Source organism: Echinops telfairi, unplaced genomic scaffold (assembly GCF_000313985.2).
Source record: "Echinops telfairi isolate 266 unplaced genomic scaffold, ASM31398v2 ScPeMD7_17;HRSCAF=63, whole genome shotgun sequence".
Classification (NCBI taxonomy): Eukaryota; Metazoa; Chordata; class Mammalia; order Afrosoricida; family Tenrecidae; genus Echinops; species Echinops telfairi.
In genome coordinates this window covers 4,408,371-4,418,783 of record NW_022103914.1, presented here as the reverse complement: position 1 = coordinate 4,418,783, position 10,413 = coordinate 4,408,371, and the positions used below count along the sequence as shown (strand labels likewise).

Genomic DNA, 10,413 nt, shown 5'->3' with positions numbered 1-10,413 from the left:
GGAGGAGGTCACACACAGTTCCATGTAATCGGTTCCCTCTTTCCTACCCATTCTCCCTTTACCCTCCCTGTTTTGCCACTCACACCACTGGTCCAGTGGACATTTGTTTGGTTCTTTGACATTCCTAGGTTTGTAGACAATCCTTGCATGGCCCTCTGTGTCTAATCTGGAGTTTTTATAAGTCAGAAGGGATTAGATTTAGGACCCACCCAGCAATAGTGTGACTTTACTATATTAACAATATAAAAGGAAAGTCCTATTTACTCAAGGACAACTTTGAGAGCGTTAGGAACAAAGGAGGAATGGAACAAGAAACGGAGGAAATGTGTATTGACATGGTAATGCATGGGTTGAAACAAAATATTTTTTGAACTGTTGAATGTAAAAACGATCTGTTCTGTAAACCTTCACCTCATTTGCAGTAAACAATTAAAAACTGAAAGATAATAGGATTTCCCCAAACTGAATCACAAGGATCAGAAATTCAACACATAGTTGGGAAGGCACAATTCAATCCACAAAGAAATTAAAATCTGTGTACTAAATGATGGAAACCTTAGCCTTTTCCCCAATCCTGCTTCCAAAATATTGGCAGTCAGGCTTATACCATCCGATGAGATTAGAACACTTGGAGGGAGAACAATTTAAGCAAAGAAGTGCCCACTGTTTCTGGTGGTAGCCCCAGCAACCATTCGTATGCTCCTTAAAAGTTCCTATTTCCCAGTTAGAGAAAGAATACATTAAAAAAAAAAAATCCCTAGAACAGATTTTTTTAAAAGATTTTATTGGGGGCTCTTACAACTCTTGTCACAATCCATTCATCAATTGTATCATACATATTTGTATATATATTGCCATCATTCTTTTCTAGACATTTACTTCCTATTGAGCCATTGGGATTGGCTCCTCTTTTTTTCCCTTTCCTCCTCTCCCCCGGCCCTTGTTGCCCCTTGATTATAGAAAAATAAGGAATGCTTCACAAATTTGCGTGTCCTCCTTGCACAGGGGCCATGCTAATTTTACCGTTCCAGTTTTAGTATATGTGCTGTTGAAGTAAGCACCCTAGAACAGATTTTGATGGACACAGTCCAGTCTGTCTTTCCGGGTACTAGTAATCAATACTCTCATTCTGTAAAAGAATCTCTCAGCTAACCACCCTGTTCATCACATAGTATTCAAGTCAATAAACCCTCCAACAACCCCTATCTTCTCACCAACAAACCACACACAGCTCAGCCTCCCCAGTCCCACACATAGCTAACACATGGCCTCCTGGTGGTAGCTAAGGGTCAGACATTTGACTGGACATGAGGCTAGTAGCAATCAAAGCTCAAAACAAGAAAATCTGAACTTAGAAGAATCAAGTACGGTAATTTAGGAAATGAGAGTAATTTCAGGGAAAAGCTTTGACAGATGATCTTGTGTGGAATATGAACAAAAGACTATTTTTAAAGATAGACCATTCCAGAAAATAAAAATGAGATCTTGGGAGTGAAAAATATTGTGTTGAACCAGGTTGACTAGAGAAATCCAGGGACACTCATGTAAGAGCACACTATAGCAAAGAGAAATTGTATATTGAAAAATTACCCAGCCCGGCCCATATCAAGTCCATAAGTCTGATATTAACCCTTATGTCCAAATACTCTATAAATTCCTCTTCAGACTCACACAGCACATGCAATGATGCCAAATGCAGGAAGATCACAGGCTGGTGGATAAAAAGTCTTGTGGATCCAATGCCTGTGGAAGGGTTCAGGTCTCTGTCACATGACAGTCTCAGGTCTCAGCATCACTCCACATGGCTTGCCAATAGGAAGGTGAAGCAGAGAGAGGGAAAAGGAGGAAGTTCCCAGAATCCTCTTGAGAAAGTAACGTCCACCAGGAGGCATCATCAGATGGTGACCTGATTTGACAAGCTAAACTCCACCCCTTCTCTCTATCAAGGTGATGTAAAATTATATAACTACCACAAATATACTAAAAAAATAAAAGTTTAAGAACTAAGAACATAGCAAGTAGTGCAAAAGATGGACAACAGGAACAAAATTATGAAAATTAGAGGAGCAATCAGGAGCAGGGCTGGGGCTGGGGGGTTATTACACCGATAATGGGTCCTTCGATGTTAACATCAAAAGTACGGGCAGCAAAATAAATTGGACTTCATCAAAATGAAAAAAAAAAAAGTTTATGTGCTTGAAAGAGCTTTACAAATGGATTGTGATAAGAGTTATACGAATCCCCAATAAAATGATTTTTTTTTAAGTGGGGGGCTTCACTAAAAACTTGCCTGCCTTTTGAAAATTCCCATTTGTTTGGTAAAAGTGTGAAGTGGGTACAAATGACCACTATGATCTATCAGTCTCAGAAAGGTCCAAACTCAACAACTATAAAACAAACGTCATTGAGTCAATTCTGACTCATAGCTACCCCACAGGACAGCCTGGAATTGCCCCTGGCTATTTCCAAGGCTGGCATCATTACAGAGCAGATTGTCCATCTTTCTCTCACAGAGCAGCTCCTGGAGTTAAACCGCTGACCTGTTGGTAGGCAGCTGGATGTTTTAACCATTGTGCCTCCAGGAATCCTTGAGCTTGACACAATGGTCATTTCATTCTTAACAAAACTTGCACACCAATGTTCATTGCAAGACTGTTCACAATAGCCGAAAGATGGAAACAATCTAAATGTGGTTTGTTTTATAAATAAAATGTGATACATACAATGAAATATAACTCGGGCACAGAGGAAGTCTTGATACATGCAACAACATGGATCAACCTTGAAAATGCACTTTGTGAAATGTTAGTCACAAAAGTAAATATTGTATGATCCCACTAATATGAAGTAGGCAAATGTTTAAAGACTAACCTACCTGGGGGGGGGGGGCGGGGAGGGAAGGGAGAAGCTTTGCTGTGGCTACGAGTTTCTGTTAATGATTTAGAAGTGAATGGTAGTTACAATTATATATGATAAGCATCACAGAATTGGAGATGTAAAAGTTAAGTGGGAAAATTGTCTTATTTGTGCTGATAATTTTATTATGACAAAATTATTTTCCAAAACACATAATCCAAGGGGGGAGGGCAGGAATATAATCCAAGAAAATTTCTCAGAACTGAGTAATGCCTTGAACAGCCAAAGTGGCCAGGAGGGTGGTTAGAGCCCGAAACAAAATTTCTATAAGTGGCATCAACCTCATCAATAGCATCACTGAGAGCTGGGAGATAGCAAAGCAATGCCCCCATTTTTATTTAGAATTTTATACTGCAACTATGAATTTGACATGCAGTAATCTTGGAATAATAATTCTGGTATTTCCAACAGCTGCAGCTATTTTATACACAACACCACTGTGTTTTATGTAGACAGCACTGACTTTAGAAAGAGGAGCCCTGGTGGCACAATGGGGATGATGGCTTTGAGATGCTAAACTTGCCAATGTGATTGAATCTCACTGGATGCGATCTCCTGGAATATGACTCCACTTACAGGTGTCTATAAGAGGAAGGCAAAGAGAGATTTGGAATTGACAGAAGACAGGTAGGTAGGAGAAGGGGAGGCAATGGGGCTCTGGAGGCAGAGACGAGTGGTGCCGCCACACACATCCAGGAACGTCCACAGAGCGACCGTAGGACTGGCTGTAAACTGCCTCTGTGGGTTGCCAAGGCTGTGAGCACTTGTGGTTGGTCTCCAACTGCTATGATCTCTTTCTCACTTTCTCCACCTTCTACCCAGGTCCCATTTCTTGGGCACCACCTGTATCCGTTTCCTGAATCTGTTGTAACAAATTGCTTCAAATTGTTGTTAGGTGCCATCAAGTGAGGCAGCCTTCCTTATGCACGCATGACAGAAGGAAACATTTCAGGGCCCCAGCTCCATCCTCACAATTGTTCCTATGCCTGAGCCCATTGTTGCAGCCACTATGTTAATCCATCTAACTGAGGAGCTTCCTCTTTTTGGCTGTCCCTCCCATTTACCAAGCACGATGTCCTCCAGGAATTGGTCTCTCCTGGCAACATGTCCAAAGTATGTAACACAAAGTCTTGCCGTTCTTACCATAAATTAGATGCCTTAAAACAACAGAACTTATTCTCTTGCAGTTCTGTGGGACTGAAGTCTGGAAAAGGAGGCAATAGGAAGACATTCCCTTTAGAGGCTGCAGGGGAGAATCAAAGAGCCTGGTGGTCTCCTGGGTACACGTTGGCCTGCTCACCACAAATCAGCGTGTGAGACCACCAGGGCCCACAGCCTGGGAACCCCACAGGGCAGTTATATCCTGTCCTGCAGAGTTGCTGTGACTCAAAACTGGCTTGATCAAGTGTGAGAGGAGTCTCTCTACCTCTTCCACCTTCTGGAGACTGGGCATTTCTGCCTCCATGATATTGCCTTCCCCTCTCCTCTCATAGTAGAAAGCCTAAATTGCTTCCACTATGAAATCCTCCATGTTCTCTGAATATAACACATATGAGGGGGTACCCCACAAAACAAACCCGGTTTCCCCCCCACAAAGCTATGTATTTAAATTTTTTTTACAAAACAACCTTATCAACTTCAAAGTACTCTCCATTACACTTAATACGGTTGTCAAATTTGTGAGTCCATTCTTGGAAACATTTTTCAAACTTGTCTGTTTGGATGGCTGACAGCACCTTATGTTTTGCTTCACTTTTTCCACGTCATCAAATCACGGTCCTTTCATGTCCCTCTTCATTTTTGGAAACAAAAGGAAGTTGTATGGAGCAAGGTCAGGTAAGTAAGGTACATGGGGAGAGGTAGGCTGTTTTTTGCCCAAAACTGGCACACTGAGATGGCTGTGTGAGCAGGTACATTGTCATGCTGGTAAAACCAGTCCCCCATCTGCCCCAAATCAGGCCTTTTTTGTCGCACACTGTTAGACTTTTCAGAACCTCCGAATCAGTTCTCGACCTGTGATTGCACCACCTGTGCGAGTTGAACGACCCTTTCACAGGGGTCGCCCAATTCATAACTAACAAAATTACAGTTATGAAGTAGCAACGAAAATAATTTCATGGTTGGGGGTAACCACAACACGAGGAACTGTATTAAAGGGTTGTGGCATTAGGAAGGTTGAGAACCACTGCTCTAAATAGAAAGCTTGATTAACAGCCTGACCTGATAGAACAAACTCCAAATGTACTACCAGTCAACAGTGAGATTTGTCATCAATCAACATTTCATCTTTTTTGAAACAAAAAAACCACACATACATTTGAGTTTTCCCACAATGCTGTCCGTGTAAGCTGTGTTCAACATCACAACAGTTTCTGCGGCATTTTTCCCAAACAGGAAACATTTCACAGCAGCACGCCTCTTAAATCTGCCATCACAAAAAACAAGGTTCAAGCGAAACTGCTTTTACAAAAAATTCACTGTGACCAGAGATCACCTTCCCCAGCACCACCATTGGGTGCACTAACTCAGAGTGAGTTCAATGCTAGCCTGGCTGGAAAAATAGCATAGAATTTTGTGTATGCCCAGTGTACTCAAAACTGTGCCTAGCAAAGTTTTTTTAGTTTTTTGGTACCCCTTGCACACTTCTGTGCAGAAAGTTGTTCCTCACTTCTCAGCCAGGCATTTGCCTGCTCATCAATCAGCACTTAGCCCAGACTTGACTTCCCTTTGGCCCTGCATCTCAAGCAGAAGTCTCCACTCCCCTCTGGACCCCACCAACACGGGACGCTTCCATTATACCCAAGATGACATCATGTTGTTCCTGTGTGTTTTCCAACTCCCTATCACCTGAGCAGCTGAAGGAGGGTGATGAGTGGGTGCCTCCCACTGTCACTCAGAATTGTCCGGCTGGGCAGCAGGCTGTTGTGGCCCTGTTCCCCAGGTGTCAGGACTGGCTCTCCTTGACAAAACAACATCACTAAAAAAAACAAAACAAATCACTTACTGCCTCAGGAGGAAGAAACAAACTCCCCCCCATACCCCCCTCCAGGACAGAAAACGCCTGCTCCAGTGAATTGAAAAGAAGCTGAGGCAGGCAGGCTGTGTCCCTCAGCGTTTGAGGCTAGAGCTTGGTCCACGCCACCAATCACTGTGCTACTAAAAAGCTCTGTGACTGCGGGGAAGTCCAACTCCCTCTCTGCTTCCTGTTCTCCCGAGAAAAGGGTGAAAAATGGACTAGAAGTCACTACCATGGAAATGATTGCAATTTATGGTGACCCTATAGATTGAATAGAATGACCCCATAGGTTGCCAAGGCTGTAAGGTTTATAGAAATAAACAGACACATCTTTCTACCTCTGAGCAGGTGGTGAGCCCCAACCATCAACCTAGCAGCCAAGTGCCTTAACCACTGTGTCACCAGGACTCCTTAGAATGGAAGATCTCCAAACTAACACTTTATCCATTACCTACAGTTTGGGGGGAAAAGAGAAAAAAGAAGTGCCCTCCACCCTCATGCCTTCAACTCTGCTCTGCAGCTGGAGGTTCCTGGCATTAGTCAGCTGACTGGAACTTGTGGGGTGACAAAGGAGAGGGTGGGAGGAAGGAAGAAGAAACCAGGTGAAGGTGTGCAGAGTGGGTCGTCATAGAAGCAGTGGGAGCTCTGTGAAGGCGCTGTCCTGTGCCACAGCTTTATGGAGTTAGCGAGGCTGTACATCTTCCCAGATAGCCTCCCTTTTCTCCTGGTGGTTTTGAACCGGCAGCCTTGTGGTTAGCAGTCCAACACTTAGCGACAGCCACCTGGGTTTCTTCTTCTATTGGATGGAGGTACCAGGATGCATTAACCAAGCCTCATTAACAGTGAGCATTTTGGTTCTCCTTTTTCATTTCTAACTGATATTGAACTGAAGTGTATCATCATTTCATTAATCATATGTGAGAAAACTATAATTCCTAGCATTGGAATTGCGATGTCAACAGCTGTGAATATTCATGATTTTGACAGATTATCTCAAATTGGTCTTCGGAGACATTGTGTTGACGTTTCTTATACTACAGTATGGCATACTGTCTCAATCGATATATGGAGATGGTTATCTCCCCACATTATCCTCTCTATGGTATGGTATCATATTTCAAAAAATCTGTGTTAACTTTCATGGTTACAAAAAGAAAGATTATAGGGTAATTTTAATTTGCTTTTTTTAAAAGTATCTGCTCTTGGGTGGCGGGAGTTGTTATACAGTAGAGATGAAAACCAAGAAGGGCTAGAGAAGTTTACCATAACTTTGGAGAACTTTGAATTCAATAACTTTGGAACAAAGTATATGTAGAAAGAAAGAAAGGAAGGTGAAGCTGCTGGGTGCTGCAAGAAGGGGAGTAATAATATTTACCAAGGTTGTTTCTGGGTATCACAAAGTCCAATGAAGAGTCACCTGAGAAAAATACAGATTAAAATCTTCCACAGGAAGGCATTTTAAAGACTTCCCCAGTCATTTCATTTGATAACAGAAGAAATTAGACCAGGAGAGTTAATAACATGTCCAAGGTGATGAACAATTTAGATGCCAGATCTTTTAAGTTCCAGTCCAGCTCTTTGGGTGATTTAAAGTTGGACAGAAAGAAAAGAAATACAAATCCAAGGGATTTCAACACGGAAGACAGGAGTTTTTGTGAGCACCAGACTTGAAGCAAGTAATAAACCCAAACTTGCTGTTGAATGAATACCAACTCACAGTGACCCTACAGGACAGAGCAGACAGCCACCAAGAGTTTCCGAGGCTGCTGTAAGTCTTTCTAGAGCAGATGGCCTCATCTCGCTTCTTTGGAGTGGCTGGTGGTTTAAACCAAGCCTTCTATCAGCAGACAAGCACTAGTACCACCAAGGCTTTGGGAGCAAACGGAAAATGAAGAGAACCCTGCAAAAGTTTTGCAGGAAGAAGTGAAGTCATCTGGAGCCCATGCCGCCCATGCTGTGAGGGACAGGACTCCAAGAACAGCCCTCCCTCCCTCCCACATGGGGGTCTCCACACTCAGGAGGTGCTCCTGGGGGCACTCACGGAATAGCCAGCCCAGTTCTCAGAGAGTCCAGCTGAGAGGATGGCCTTTTATAAAGAGCGGGTTTGTTGTGAGGATTCAGTGAGATCATGCATACAAAGTGATGCATAGTGTTTGGCACACAGTAAGAACATTTAAAAAAGACGGTTATTATTACCTTAACCCTTTACGCGTGTGACCTCCTGCTCATAAAAGATGAGTTTGCTGTAAAAAAAAAAGTTTCTAGAATATTGTTAGCCAAATTTTCCCATTTGTCTGCCCAGCTCCCCTGTCATTTTGGAACTTGTTCTTCCTCCACTTTAGAGCTATGAGGTCTGGAGGCAAGCTGGCCGCTTCATGGGTGCCTCATCCAAGCTGGCCCGTCAGAAGCTCTCATCATACTTGAAATGACGAACTACTTTCCTTCCTCGGCCATGAAGTTGATAGGTTCCGACAACTTGTAGTGAGCTCAGAAGAGACTAACAGGACTTGAAATGGCTCAAAGTCACGATAAGGATAGTTGAAGCAAGTAGAGTAAGTGCGGAAAGAGAAGATTTGTGAACGGAATATTTTTTCAGTTCTTAGAACTGATTTCAGATTCAGAACAAGGAACTGAAGTTCAGGGGGCAGCATCCTTCTCCTGGCTGAATCAGAAGGACCGAGAGGTCGTCTCTATATGCCAAGTAACTTTGTCTTCATATAACAAGGAAATGTGCTTCTCTTTCTTGGTTTCCAAGTGAGGAATCACACTTACTTAATGCCAATTAGTTGCCTCCTTTTCCAGATACATTTGTCCTCTCTTTGTTCTTTAACACTTTGAAGAGAACTTGTATAGCAAATTTGCCCAATGCATTGCATTGTTTCATTTCTTGATTGTTGCTTGGGCTTTCTGCTCCTTTAAAGATTTAGCCTTAGGAACCTAGAGAAGCCCTGTAGGGTTGATATGAGTCAAAATTTACTGGATGCCAATGAGAGAGTGAGTGAGTGAGCTAGCTAGCATCCGTCAACATTGATTGTGGATTCAAGTAAAATCAAGTCTCTGACAATGTGAATCTTTTCTCCTGTGATCATGATATTGTCTATTAGTCCAGTTTTGAGGATTTTGATTTTCTACCCATTGAGGTCTGTAGTCTTTGATCTTCATCAGTAAGTGCTTCAAGTCCTCTTCCTAGAAATGAAATTAAGAGATCTATACAATATGGGGCTTTGGTAGAGCCAATGGTTAAGGGGCCCAGTGGTAACTGAGGGGTATGAGGTTTAAACTCACCTAGCCAGTTCCCTGGGAGAAAGACCTCATGAGTCAAACTGGACTTGACCGTGCCTAACAAGAACAGACAGTCACAGTACTTGCTAAAATAGTAACTGTACTTGTTCTGAGGTTGGGACTGTATGGATTTATTTTATTTTGTATGTGTATCTGCATTTCCCAAATTTCCCACAATGAACATGTACTATACATATCTAAAATAGGGAGGAAGAATAGGTAACTTCTTCTTGTCCTGACTTTAGACTTAAATACCCTTTTGATTTTTCAAAATGGTTGCTTCCAGGCCATGTCTAAGAAAGTGGGAGGAAAGTTATTATACCCAGCTGAAACAACTTAAAATGAGGCCTTAAGACAGCCGAGGGGGAATTTTTTCACATCAAGGCATGTGAAAGCAGGGGAAAGAGATGCCGTCACCTTCTTTGTTCGTTTTTCGGTTTTGTTTTTAGTAACAGTGGCTGCAGCACCGACGTCCCCTCAGAGCTGCCTGAAAGCCACAGGAGTTCCTTCTCTGAGCCCCTCACAGGGAGGTGGGACTAAGCGTCCGGCCCACAGCCATTACCTGTGGCTTCAGGAATCTAGTAACCTGGGGAGAGGGCACAGGGTCATGGATACAATCTGTCCCGGAGGGGGAAGTTCCGCCTGACCCTTCGGACGGACGCAGTCCTGGCGGCGCAGGGGGCAGCAACAGGGGAGAACGCTTCGGGAAAGATCCCGCCTGGAAGTTCTCCGCGCGGAGTGGACTCGGCGGCCGCGGTGGGGGCGGGGGTCCGTTAGCAGCGCTCCGCTGGACCCTCGGCCCCCAGCGATCCTTCGACGTTCGCGGACGGATACGAAGTCGCCGCGGCGCAGAGAGCGCGTTCTGGGGGCCCGCGGGTGGGTGTCCCGGCTGGCCGTGGGCAGGTTGGCAGAGCGTTTCCGTCCTTGGGCGGCAGGCACCGCACGCCGGTCCGCCGGGTCAGGCTGTCCCCGAGGGTACCGCGGGAACGCCGAAAGGAAGCCGGCGCGCCGGTCCGACGAGAGAGGCGTGTAGAAACTCCCCCGAGAGCCCGGGCTTCCTGACACGCGACTCAAGCCCGGAGACCTGCTTCGGCCAACCCGTCCGTTTCCTCAAACACTTGCAAGGCCGGCATCACCTGGTCCGGAAAGGGCTCTTCGACCCGCTGGGGAGAAAGGGTTTCTGCCGCTCTGCTCCCGCA

At 44.3% G+C, this 10,413-nt stretch overlaps 1 pseudogene; it reads right to left on the bottom strand.

The window, feature by feature from the left end:
* Positions 1-960: 960 nt before the first annotated feature.
* Positions 961-1,061, bottom strand: LOC115868662 (annotated as a pseudogene).
* Between the last annotated feature and the right edge of the window lie 9,352 nt (positions 1,062-10,413).